Here is a 9,649-nt window from a genome sequence, read left to right as displayed (position 1 = left end):
CATTAAGCTATAGGACATTTTTTCCCTAAAGAGACATTTCCTTCACTTCTTAATATAAGATCCAAGAATATAGCATTCATATATTTCACCATATGTTTATTCCTTTTAGATTTAAAAACCACCTCAAGAAGATGCATCATAATAATCTCCCATCTAATAAAACTCTATTGGAAAACCATATGGAATACGAGACTTCCCTTTCAAAATCTTAAAAAAAATCCTATAAATTCCTCCACATTAATAATTGTAATTAGAGATGTGTTTATTTCATTAGTGACCAATAAAGGGATACTATCTATAATAAGATCTTTCACCTCAAGAGCCACCAAAGAGACCTCAATGAACACCCCAAAATAGAATTGAATGACCTTAGTATAAATCATGTAAGAGTATATTTAATTCCCTTCTAAGGATCTAAGAGAAGTAAAAAAAGTTCAAGTGCCTCCTATCCTTCACAAAGTTATGAAGGAATGGAGTTTTCCACCTTTAGCCTACAACTAATCAATACACAATTTTTTCTTCTAGAAGATATCCTCTCTTAAAAACCATTATTCTAACTCTTTGATAGTAACTACTTCTAAACTAGAATAATCCTTAGTTAAGACGCAATCTCTAATCCAATGAGCAATATTTTCCAAGAGAGGTTGGGCTACCTCTTTAGCCATGAAAACAATCTAAATGATTTCCTATTCCACTTCTTCAACTTCTATTTTGACATATTAGAATCTCTTAGAAACAGAATGCATTGTAGTCATAAATAAAGGCCTCCCCATGTCACACCAATATATAACAAACTCAAACAAAGACAAGTCATGAAGTTACATGAGTTGAAATTTGAATGAGGGATTTTTGGGGTTTCCAAAGTGAGAATCATAAATTTTGATTAACTAATGATATGAACCCTTCCCATCAAAGATATTAGAGTTTGTATTCCAATTATAACCAATAAAAATTGTAGAGAGAAAAAAAATGTCCAACCCATTTGAGATAGTATAAAAATCACCCTATCTAGCATTCAAAGTGAAAACACCATTCTATGATTCTATGTCCACTAAGTTTAGTAAATTTAAATTCTTCCTAATGAGACTTGAAGACTAATCAAGATTGGCAATACCTCCCCCTTTTTCATCCATACTTAAAACAACATTAAAATATGTTTCCATAATCTAAAAGAGATAAGGAATAAGAGATCTGACCATCCTAAGAAGAGACCAAAATACATATTCCCCTAGAAGATCAATCATAACATGCACATTAAAAAAGAGAATAATTTCACCTAATTCCAAACTTGAGGCCACAATAAGAAAAGAGGATCTACTATAAATCCACCATAAAAGAACCAACTTTATCAAGTCTCAAAGAAAGAAACACCACTTGCATTGCCTTGGGTGCCCAATACACTAGAACTATATTCTCATCCAAATATAAGAAGCCACGCTCAATATTCATGTAATTGACAACTTAGTATCCTAGATAAAAATAATATTCAGAGAATAACCACATACAAAATCCCAAATAGATTTTTTTATAGGGATTCTATTCAGACCTCTTACATTCCATGAGAGAAAATTATTTCTAAGAGAAGTGTGAATCAATGGATTTTACCAATCAAAACTATGCCAAATTTTTCACTTAGAACAATTTAACTTTTTCCTTGTCCTTCTTCTGACCACCTTAGAAGGCTTGTTAAGAGCCTGCTTCTTGATACTTTTTTAGAGTATCCCTAAAGAAAGTGAGACACACTTGCCTTCACCAACTTTGTAAGACTCCATCTCATGAGTATCCTTAGAGCTTCTTCCACCTATACCATCTCCAATTTCCTTATCACTCCACTCTAATAAATCTAGAGAATAAAGATTTATATTTATATCCATTTGAGAAACAAATCCTCCTATCATGGGCTCCTTAGGAAAATGGAGTCCTTCCTACTAATTACTATGTCTGCACTCATAGGAACTAGATCTGAAGGTAATATTGCCAAGTTTGCATCAAAATAATCTAGAATTCTTTTAAGGGCTCAAAATTATTATGAATATCATTAATTTGTCTATCCTTTAGAGTTCATTTCTTTCTTCTACCCTTGCCACAAGGCTTGACCAAAGTAAAACTCTCTCTACCTTCCACTATAGGAGATTTCCCTTTATCCTATTTAGGAGGCTAAGACAACTCCTTATCCAAAGGCCCTACATTTTTAGTCTTGGGACACATATACTATAGATTTCCATATTCATGCAAAATTCAATGTAACAAAATGAAAGGGTTTCATAGTCTAATTGTTGGATCTAAGAGGATGCCCCAATTAGATTTCAATAGAGTCTAGTAATGATTTACTCAAATTTATCTCAACACAAATTTGAGTCCAAGTAATCATCTTTTTCTCCATTTTTTTTTTAGATAATCCAATTGGTTTTCCAAGAAATAAAGCCATTAAATGAAACATGTCACATCTCTAAAATTTCAATAGGAACTACAAAAGCCACACCTAGACCAAAAATCTTGACAATGGCTATTCTATTAGGTGAAAATCAACACACCAGGATGTAATGAATATGCCCACTTAATTATAGAAATAAGGAATCCTTCAAAGGCATTATTTCTATCTAAGATGTAAGAAAAAAACCACCACAAAATAGTTTTTATCCATCAACATTACTTCCATCTCTCCCTTTAGGTTCCAAGTGTGATGAGCCCATGATTCCAAAAAAAGTAGAAAACCCCCAATTCCTATGAATATAAAATCAAAGTGTGATTAGAGAATTAATTAGCACCCTCCTCCACAATAATGGGTTGAATTGCTAACATAGGCTTGTAATCACTCTTTAGAAGGTAACCATTCACTTTGAGAGTTCAAGAACCTCCATTATGGAAAGAACTTGCCTAAAAAAGAACTCATTTGACCTAAGGCCAAAAAAATTAGATTCTTTAGGAGGCAACCCTCCCCCATTCAAAACACCCTTGAAGGGAACCATCTTCATTAAAGAACTGTTTTCATTTAACTCTTAGCCCAAAAAAAAAAAAATCGAAGTTAAAGCTGATGCTTCAAATCTCATATTAAAAAAAAATCGACTTTAAATGAAAAATCCTCCATCAATAACATTTATTAAGGGTAAGCATTAATATTCCAAAACTGGGTCAGTCAATTAGTTGGCGGGAAGATTGAGGGAGTTTCCCATATTAATGTCCAACGCCTATTTGCACCCTCCCAATTCTAACGGCTCTCTCGATTATAAAATATAGTCCTTTTGTATTACCCTCTTACCATTTCGTTGTGGTACCATTGAACCTGTTATTGAGCTTCATTGGATATATTGAATTAGCGGGGGCCTGAGAAGCAAATTTATTTTCTTCAATTACAGTAAACCAGACCAACAAGTTAAATAGCCAGCGTAAGTCAAGATACATTAAAGATTAAAAAATATGGTTTTGGTTCCTAAAGAGTAACAAAATATCTCTCTGGAATCTTGCAGACTGCTGGAGTTCTGTACAATGGAAAATCTACCAAACCCAGCAAAAGGTTAGTGGGTTATTGTAGCTCATTCAAATTATAGATTGTTATCATTAGTTAGTTATATGGAAGTTGAACAGACTCTGACTAATTTCATGAGGTCAAGGAAATTTATGGTTTCCCTTACGTCTCCTAGACCTGAATCTACGAACGACCAGATGAATTTTGAATTTTTACGAAGAGGTCAAGAAATTAACATGTTTATGGAGGTTGAAAATATCCAGTATTTTCCTAAATCCCTAATGGTAGCCCCTTTCTCTCATGATAATTTCTCTATATGAAAACCTAAGAGATAGATGAGCTCCAGCATAAATCAATGAGATCGAGAGGGTTTCTAATTCTCCTCAATTCTCGAGTGAATTGGTTTAATATACGATTGAATCCTTCCAAAGAGGAACTCAACGGTTAGGAGGCTGCAGAGATATGTGAGTCTTCCAACTATGTTTCGGAATGACCTAAAGCGCTACTTTAAACTAGTTGGCTAAATTAACCTATTGGCCCTCACAAAGTCCTCAATCTACTCATTCTGAAAAATTGAGAATGAGCTAAATTAACCACTCCACCATTGTCGTTCTGCCGTCATCCCCTGCAGTCTTCTCACCATCCCCAAATTCAGGCCTTCCCAAAACCTATCCGTGCATCCCCATGCCTTGCATCAGGAAACTCCATGGAACTATTTAATTTAATGTTGAACATCTTGGGGTAGAGTTAATGGCTTCATGCCTTTTGAATAACCATTTGTTCTTCTTTGTCTTGTGGATGTTTGCAATTGTTCAAGGACATAGAATTGAAAAACATTTCTTGTCGCAGAAGTTCATGACCAGAAGGTCTCACAAGTAGAAGCTCGTAGACAAAAGACCTCACAAGCAATAAATAGGGCAGTTTTGGCAGATATTGGAAACACTGTATTGGAAATCAATACCAGATTGAATACCACCAAGAGAGGAGCCAATGGGTATATTGTTTTAATTCAATGATCAATTTTGTTGATACAAGAGGACTTGTATTTGACTTAATTGAGATGTTTTTTGAGTTCAATATATGTTGGTATTTTTGTTTTACAGGAGATATGGTAAAGGCCGTCACCCCATAACTAGGTTTGTCATCTGCTTCACAACCAAACAATTCCTCTGCCAATGGATTCTGGGGAAATGTGGCCTGTCATAAGTTGTAAAAAATGATTTATCTACAATAGAATAACTTCTGATTGATTCTTGAGCCCTTTTTAACAGGAGCTATGGAGCTCAATTGCTTGCCAATGCAAGGTCTGCTGCAACCCAAAGAACCACTGCCACGGATAAGGTGATATGTTCAAACTCCTTTGATAAGCATTTTATATAATTATTTTGCTTACTTGTTTTTACTCACGCTCTTCATGTTATTTTTTGTCAAAATTAAAAGGGCATCGATCTACCCGGGACAAGTGTAGACATAGAAAATAATACAAAAGATAGAGTGTTGGCTGCTAGACAGCCATCTAGGGTAAAAGCAACTAGCAATCACAATGTCCGAGCTTAACTGCAACTCTCGTAGCTCGGAGTGAAGTGAGTACAGTTTCTCTCGTTGTTTTTAAAGAATTTGTCCTTGCCTTGGATTTGTGAACGGAATTTATTTTTAATGGAGAATTTTTCATCCACAAGCTGTTTTAGCCACTTAATTTGGGGAGCATGAGGCTGAACCTCTTTGGCTAAGAGCAAAGAATTGAGAGGTATCTATTCCTTGAAATTTGACAGCCTCATCTCTCATGATGTCGATGCCTTACTTTACTAAGACTTGATCGCTAGTGGACTCTTTATGAACCTTGTTTCACATGAGACCAAGGGCTCATGGACATGCATAGAATGTTATATCATGTACATTCTATAAAAAAATTGTTTCTCTATGGCTTTATACACCTCTTTTGATGTTATTGGTTGAATTTGGACATTCTTGGAATTTAATTTTTAAGATCTCCAGATTTGAACCATGAACAGTTATCCACATATCAGCTGAATTATGGACTGCCTTGTTGCAGCCACGGATCATCCCACATTATAACTGCACATCAGAACCTTTAATGAAGTTCTCCTTGAATTTTTTTTCTGCTAAGCACAAGTATATTCAAGTATTAAAAAAACTTTAGTTTCTTATGAATAAATTATTTTTCAGGCATTTTGTGGCATAAGGGATGCTGAACGGACTCCAGAAAACTTCTTGCCAAACATTGATGAAGGAGATCTTGGGAATCAGCTTGCAGTGGTTGAGTATGTGGAGGATATTTACAAGTTCTACCGCAAAATTGAGGTACTATAGTAATATTTCAAAACAAAATGTAGACATTTTTATGCTTAGCCACATATAACTTATGACCAAATTATACTCAGAGCACGAGTTGTGTGCCAAACTATATGCCCTCCCAATTGGAAATCAATGAGAAGATGAGAGGAGTTGTTATTGACTGGTTGATTGAGGTAAGTGCTTCTCATCTTCCTAGAAGCATTCTTAAAAGTCTTTGGAAATTGATAAAAATAAAAAATATGACAAAGTTCCTCTGTTGGGTATCTGATTTGGCTAATCTGAAATTGTAGGTACATAGGAAATTTGAAATGATGCCAGAAACATTATTTCTTGCCTCAAACGTATTTGATAGATATCTTTCCATTGAATTTGTACCAAAGAGAAATTTACAGTTAGTGGGTATCACCGCAATGTTTGTTGCTTCCAAATATGAAGAAGTTTTGCCTCCAGAGGTAGGCTTTAGATTAATAATTAGAGAGAATTCCTTCATAGAGTGTTTATAAGAGTGATCTGGTGTTTTAAAAGGCTTCAATTTTGATTACAGATGGATGATTTTGTCTACATAGCAGAAGAACAATGTACAAGACAGCAGATACTGACTATGGAAAAGACAATGCTCAATAAGCTCAAATTTCATCTCTCAGTCCCTACTCCATATGTATTTGCCATGAGGTTTCTAAAGGCAGCTGGCTCCGACCAAGAGGCAAGACCTGACATAGGCTTTAATTCCTTTATATTTACAATTTCTATGTTGGTTTCCTTATTAGTCTACGGCCTCTTTCTTCTCTAAAAGCATGTTTGGTGTATTTACAGATGGAAAATGTGGTCTTCTTTTTCTTAGAACTAAGCTTGCTCCGTTATGTGATGACCGAGTTTAAACCATCAATGCTTGCAGCTGCAGCAGTATTTACTGCTCAGTGTGCTTTGAAAAAGGAATCAATCTGGAATGAAACACTTAAACGTTATACAGGCTATAATGTGGCAGACCTCAAGTAAGATTCCTGATCCTTTTCTTTTGGATTAACCAACTTTTAGAAAATGAACATTAAAGATGCAAGATCAAATCCTCATAATTGAATAGTTAGAATTTAGCATGTCAATAAACAAAGTTTGAGCCTTCTTTTGGTTTGCTTTAAAGTTGTCTTTATTGTGACATGGGACAGTCCATAGAGCTCCGTATGCCTGGATTACTGAAAAATATACATTACTACCAAGAATATTGTATAACAGTATGCAGGGTATTTTTCTTTGTGCAGAGAGTGTGCTAGATTGATTGTTTTATTTCACCAGAACTTGGCACGAAGTGAATTTGACATGGTTTTTAAGAAGTACACTTCACCTCAGTTTGGCAGTGTGGCCCTAATGAGTCCTGCAAAGCTTCCTGCATAGTTTAAAAAATGGAGTTTTGCAGTTGCAGATACAGCAATTATTCATGACAAATAAAGGGGCTATTTAATGTTGTGACCCTGGAAACCAGTGATTGTTATGCTGCTCACAGAAGATGATCCCCTTTAATCCATTTTAAGAATAACAAATATGTACTATTTTTCTTCAAGTCATTATCATTTGTTGATGCCATCATAAATAGTTTCAAAATTGAGAAACAGAATTATGGGATGGCCTTCTATAATTGAAATACTTTAAGAGGTCAAGCACCAACTTGAATCGAAGGTTTTTTTTTTTTCAGTATTGTGTTACTCAAAAAATGACTCTGGTATGTACTCACACCATAATACTTGTAAGTGGGTATTTTTGTTAAGTCAGTTTGCATTTAGCAAAATTCTAGCTAGTTCAAGTGTAAAATTGAACTTAATCTGCAATGACTATGAATGTGAAGTTGATTCTTCTCATTTTAGTCGTGAAAGAGGAATTACTCAAGAAATTTACTTTTCCATCACCAATTTTATTCTTGTCAGATTCAAAGATGTATTATATTACCTTTGAGTATTTCTGCTTACCACTATCCTTTTTCAGAGCACAGTGTAGGTTAATAGGATAGCAGGGATGGCTTAATCTACGAATTTCTTTATGTAAAAGGAATTATTTCATCAAAATTATTTCTTTATGGTTCTATTGGATACCTTCTTTTTATGAAGAAGATTCTAGTGTTTCCATCAAACTTGATGAGCCCTTCCATCCTTGGCAAAATATAACGATCTTGTAGTGAAAGCATTAGGTCTGTATGTTTATAGGCTTTGACCACCTACTGTTGATCATTAGGCTTTGACCCCGCCCATAGCTTTGTAGGTTGCAAAGTACACCTCCCCTAATACTACAATCACTTTATTCATATTAGTAAGTTTGTATTCAAATTCATTTAGAAGTTACAATAGAAATCCAAGAATCCACCTGTAACTCCACCATTAGATGTTATTATAGAGATTTGAATTTGGATCTCCATTGTGAGAACCCATGTCCTTGCCATTTGAGCAGCCATTAACACCTTCAGAAACATTAAAGTATTATACAATTATTCTTTTGTTTCTTCTATGAAAAAATGACAGGTGATAAACATATGCTGCTTTTGAAACCTCATGAAGAATGTTTGATCATGATAACTTTTTTTTGGAATGAACACGTTCATTGGTTGTGCTGTAATTTTTCCTACAATAAGTTTTTCTAAAGCATGTTCTTTTACAAATATTAATGAATATTATTGGTTTTCTTATATTAATCAGCAGCAAAAAACTAGGGCGCTGACCCTTTACAGTACAACAGTCCGAGAGCGTACAGTCACAGCACACTTACAAAAGATAAACATCAAAGCCAACCTATAATAGAGTTATTAACAAATACACATAGGCCATAGACGAGTAACCTATACACATGAAAGTTAGCACCATCACACCAAGCACTGCCAGAGAAAGGATACTAAACACAAAAACTATCTAGAAACATACTAGTACAACCAAAGCTGTAGCATAAACAGCAAGAGTTCAAAGAGCCACTGGGCTGGAAGTAGAAATAAAATTCCAAAGGGGCCAAGGGACTAGTTATGCATAATGTAGACAATTGAATCCAGCCCAAACAATACCTCCAGAAGGAAGTGAAATTGTGTAAGAGCTTACTGAAGCCAGAAATAAATGATTTTATATAAATTTGGAGACTATACTAGTAATCTCTTAAATGTGGTGAGAACATTGCCAAAATGGATAATAAGTTGATGTGCATGGATGCTTTGCCTACATGAATTACAGTTGTAATGATATATTGACAGTGAAGGATAAGAAGCACTCCTTCCCCTAACTAGTTTGGGGAAATCACTTCATGAATACCATACCCATTATATAATCATTCCAAAAAAACATGGCAAATGGTAGATGAAGATTTCTGTATTCTGCAACCATTTAACACAATCTGCTTATCCAAATTAAATGCAATATTCTGAATGAAAAGAACAGTGGAAATCAAACCAAGATGTTGAAGGTGCATTGGACAATTATTTTGGACCTCTTAGATGCCCATTTATTTACTTTTCCAAAATACCATATAGAACATATCCATTAAACAAAGGTACACTTGAAGAATCTACAGTGTAATTCTATAAGGAGTTTCCTTCCATTTACTGTACATATTTATTCAAATTTGAATAAAATGTAAGGTAAATAGAAGAAGACTCCTTGTAAGCTTCTTCATAAGGGTTTTCATTCATAAAACTAACATCTAGCTTGCATGTGATCCTGAAAATTACTAGTTGTTTTTCATTGTTCTTTTTCATTTTCCTAAAGCCCCATGAGAAATTTCTATGGTACCCGTGTTTGTGGGATGTGTTAGAGCAAGGATTGGGGAGTGGGGTAGGGAGTTTCGTTCCATTTACTGTACATATTATTCAAATTTGAATAAAATGTAAGGTAAATAGAATAAAAC

At 34.5% G+C, this 9,649-nt stretch overlaps 1 pseudogene across 1 annotated transcript; it reads left to right on the top strand.

Moving 5' to 3' along the window:
- Positions 1-3,128: 3,128 nt before the first annotated feature.
- LOC149542226 (G2/mitotic-specific cyclin S13-7-like) lies at positions 3,129-7,468 on the top strand (annotated as a pseudogene). The gene is made up of 11 exons (XR_016355180.1): positions 3,129-3,386; positions 3,468-3,514; positions 4,316-4,460; positions 4,570-4,602; positions 4,738-5,049; positions 5,654-5,788; positions 5,869-5,955; positions 6,073-6,234; positions 6,327-6,485; positions 6,596-6,774; positions 7,039-7,468. The product of XR_016355180.1 is annotated as a G2/mitotic-specific cyclin S13-7-like (transcript).
- Positions 7,469-9,649: the final 2,181 nt, after the last annotated feature.

The sequence above is a fragment of the Cupressus sempervirens genome, chromosome 8 (genome assembly GCF_028749045.1).
Source record: "Cupressus sempervirens isolate cs-2001-9-10 chromosome 8, ASM2874904v1, whole genome shotgun sequence".
In the NCBI taxonomy this organism is placed as follows: Eukaryota; Viridiplantae; Streptophyta; class Pinopsida; order Cupressales; family Cupressaceae; genus Cupressus; species Cupressus sempervirens.
Note: the sequence above shows the minus strand (reverse complement) of the source record. Positions and strands in the feature narration are given on the sequence as shown.